The 4,157-nt window shown below is 38.8% G+C and overlaps 1 non-coding gene across 1 annotated transcript; it reads right to left on the bottom strand.

Moving 5' to 3' along the window:
- Nucleotides 1-3,830: 3,830 nt before the first annotated feature.
- TRNAK-CUU lies at nucleotides 3,831-3,903 on the bottom strand. The gene has a single exon. It is a non-coding gene; the product is annotated as a tRNA-Lys (tRNA).
- Nucleotides 3,904-4,157: the final 254 nt, after the last annotated feature.

Below are 4,157 nucleotides of genomic sequence, written 5' to 3'. Positions count from 1 at the left end.
TCCTAGGGACGGGGGAGCCTGGTGGGCTGCTGTCTATGGGGTCGCACAGAGTTGGAAATGACTAAAGCGACTGAGCAGCAGCATGGTCCCCAGGGAGACTCAGCTTTGAATATGCACCAGAAGAGCCTCCAGAAAAGGCCAACACCTGGAGAGCCAACACTTGCTTTCAGACTGGTGAGACCCTAAGCTACAAATTCAGCCAAGCTCGCTCAGATTTCTTTATCTACAGAATTGTAAACTGGTAAATGAGTTTTGTTTAAGCCACTACATCTGTGGTAATCTGTTCTGCATTAATAGAAAACTAATACAATGGTTAACCAGTGTCCAGTGTTATTCAACTCTAATCTATTCCCCAGAGAATCTTGTCTAAAAGGGAAATTAGATTGTCATTCATCTTTGCTTCCCAGTAACTTCAGAATAAAATTTAAACTTAGCATCGTGTCCAAAGCTTTACCTAAATATATCATTTGTGCTGATCAAAAGGTGAATTTGTACCCTTGTAACATGCTGGGTTTCTCATTCACCTCCAGGTGATTTCACAAAGCATCTTGGTAACTTCATGGGCCATTTAAAATGAAATCTGAACTCTTTACTCTTGTCATTTTTTACCTACACAATCTGTCCCTCCTCTCATTAGGTCACTGGGTTTATCTAGTCTCACTGTCTTAATGCTCACTACACTCCAGTCACACATGTTCTCATCATACAGCCTTTGAACTACCTCTTCTCTCTGCCTTAAATATTCTTTTCCAGATCACTGCTTGGCTGGAGAATTCTTACCACTCAGAGCTTAGCTTAAATGTTGTATCTTCAGAAATGCCCTTCCTGACCACTTATGCTAAAAGGGCCCACAAGTCACTTTCACAGTATCCACACTTTATTTTAATCACACATACAACTATATCAACTCAGCAGAAAGATAAAACAATTATAAACATGTAGTCACCTAATATTTGTTATTGTGTGGATCAAAATAGATGAAGCAAAGTCTGAGAAAAACGAAGGGAAGAAATTGACCATTTACCATTCTAACAGGTGTAAGATAGTATCTCATTGTGATATATGTTCTTGATTATTTATTTCCACCCCTCCCCACATACACTAAAATACCAGTTCTATAAAACAGATAATTAGATCTTGTTAAACTACATCTTCATTCTTTTAGGAAGAGACACACAATTAGCCCTCAATGTTTGAATGAAATAATAACTGTCCTCAGTGTGGGTGCAAGGTCATTAAGTATGATTGCACAGTGCACAACCTGCCCAACCACCCATGGGAGGCAGCCACTGAAGGATAAAGCATAAAAAACCCATTATACTATAATTTAATCTTCATAAAAGAGTTATAGAGTTATAAGGGGTAAGTGAGAAGTTTTTATTTAAAACAGTTTCTCCCCAGTACTCAAGATAACATGATTTATTACCTTGACAAAAGTCTTGATCACTCTAATATCAGAACTGTGGCCAAGTATTACATCCACAGAAAGGCAGGTCAGGGGATAGTGGTTGATTTATTCAGCAGGAGAATATAATTACACTAATTATTATTTTATAATAAATTAGCAGTGATCAAATTCTATAATGGAGCTGTTCAGCACTTTTGGCCTGGAAACCAGCAGGCTTAAATTCATTGGGCAATTTATAAAATAGACCTATTAAGGAGTATACTTTTCTAAAAGCTCAGAGGCTAATATTGGCATAGTAGTCTTTATTAAAACCAGTATGGATCACTCAAATCATACAACATGAACTCTAAATCAAATGAAATTCGATAGTCATAGGGTACCACTTGCCAAGAAAACCCTATTAAAAAGGGGAAGATATTTAGTGAATCAGGAGTTTGAGACTCATTGGCATAAGTGTGCAAGATTTTTCTATGAGAAATATTTTGGAGATCTATGTCAACAAAAATGTAACTAACCTTCATCGCCACTGACTAGCATTTTCTAGAGGAAGGCATCTCTGGATCTAGTATTCAACAATCATTGCTGCCTTCATAGTTTTGTATAAATAAAGTTCCATGAGTCTTCCATTTTTTACTACCAGAGACAAAAAACGCATAACAACAGCAATGTGCCTTTCCATCACATATGCCAGTTAGAGGCTCAAATGCAAAAACTATGATACCATTTCATAAACTACAAGGCAATAATAAAAACGAGCTATGCATTTTAGTAATAATGATACTAGATTTGCTAGGCATTGAATCCTCCAACACATAGCAACATGCCAACTCACTTATATTTTGTTTTCACAGCACCAATTGCTATCACCATTGAATGAAAATTTAATAGAGTAAGAGATACAGCAACAATATACTGAACCCGCTGTCTCCTTTTACACCCCAGGGATACCAAAGCCCTAGGATCAAAGGCCAGGGTGAATTTCTGTGGCTAGGTTAACACATCAGAGGTCAGGGTTGTAAACTTCTTGCCCCCGTGTTCAAATCTCAAGAGTCTGTGTGACTTTAAGACTTCCTCCCTGTCCCTGAAAGGGTCTCTGGTCATAAGGTTATATGTATCTTGTGGCCTCGTGCTTTTTTTTCTCTCCATTCCCTTCACGTGGCATTTCTGTCACTGCATGTAAGTCCCTTGAGGCCTCAGCGTCAGCAGTCACAGCTGGCAGGAGTGATGTCTGGAAAGCCTTTTGGGGTGAAAGGTGCTCTATCCCCCTACAATGCTATCATTATCAGTCATCTCAGCAAAATCAGAGCTGAGCCTCCTTCCAGCGTGACAGCAGCTGCAGGCTGCTGATATCCTCTTGATATGGATTCCTTGACTGTTAACCCAGAATAAAATGTATATTGCTTTGATAAAAAATGCATGCAGAAAAGCTTCTTATTTGAAGGATTAAAAGTAAAATCGGTTTTTGTTCTAATTTCCTTCTGTTCTCTTTGGCCAGCGGGAGTACAGACTTATTTTTTTTTACTATCCTTCTGCTCAAGGCGATGGTATTTTTATATTAAACAAAGGAAGGGATTTACTGCAAATATCCAGGCTGAGGCTAAGGAACCAGGGCTACCAGTCAGTGACATGAAAACTGGACTTTGTTACATGAGATGCAATGCTAGATATTTTCTTCCTTAATTGACTCAGTGACTGCACAAAAGTTCATTTACTGCAATCAATATTCCTTTACATTGTGCCTCAATCAAAAACTACTTTCTGTGGTCAATAGCAATTAGACAGATGTTAAGAAATGGCAATGTGAATGGTGATGAAACTCAAGATTTATACCTGCCATTCTTCTCAAAAAAAAAAAAAAAAAAAAAGCCAGGGAAACAGCTAATGGCATTATATTGAATTTGCCACCTTGCAGGGAAGACCTATAACAGGCTTTGGAAAAAAAGTCAGAAAGATCACAGGCCAGGAAAGTGAGATGAAAAATCTTGCTAAAGCTTTATTTCTGATGTCTTTCTAAGTTAAGCAAGATCTAATAAACAACAGGAAAAAATATCAAAGCAGAAAAAACACAAAGGACACAAGAGGGATATAAAGTGTTACATTATAGGAATTTTCAAAGAAGTAGAATAATTTCACAGGAGAAGAGCTTTACAGACAGTTGTCTCTGGTGTTAATAGTAAAGAGTGATAGTTGGTGAACACTGGAAAGATAATAAAGATGAAAGGAAATCAGAGCAGGAGGCATATTAAACAGAAATGATGAGACATGAGTGAGCACCTGTAAAGAATTGAATGGTTTCCCTGAATCAATTCACTTTTCCCTAACAGAGCTTTTTTTTTTTTTTTTTTTTTAGATAGAAGTGGACAACTGGGAACAGAAAGCAAACCCACATAGGACTGGAATCCACTATAAGCAGTGAAAACCCCACCTGACCTTGGACTCGAACCAAGGACCCTGAGATTAAGGGTCTCATGTTCTACCAACTGAGCTAGCCAGACAGCCATTACCTAAAAGAACACAGCAAGGTATTTGCCTCCTGCCAGAGTGTGTCGGGCTTCCCTGGTGGATCAGCGGTAAAGAATCTGCCTGCCATGCAGGAGATACAGGAGATGCATGTTCAGTCCCTGGGTTGGGTAGATCCCCTGGAAGAGGGTATGGCAACCTACTCCAGCATTCCTGTCTGTAGAATTCCATGTACAGAAAGCCTGGTGGCTACAGTCCATGGAGTTGGAAAGAGTCAAACACAACTTTG

The sequence above is a fragment of the Bubalus bubalis genome, chromosome 1, assembly GCF_019923935.1.
Source record: "Bubalus bubalis isolate 160015118507 breed Murrah chromosome 1, NDDB_SH_1, whole genome shotgun sequence".
Classification (NCBI taxonomy): domain Eukaryota; kingdom Metazoa; phylum Chordata; class Mammalia; order Artiodactyla; family Bovidae; genus Bubalus; species Bubalus bubalis.
This window is presented reverse-complemented; position numbering and strand designations above follow the sequence as displayed.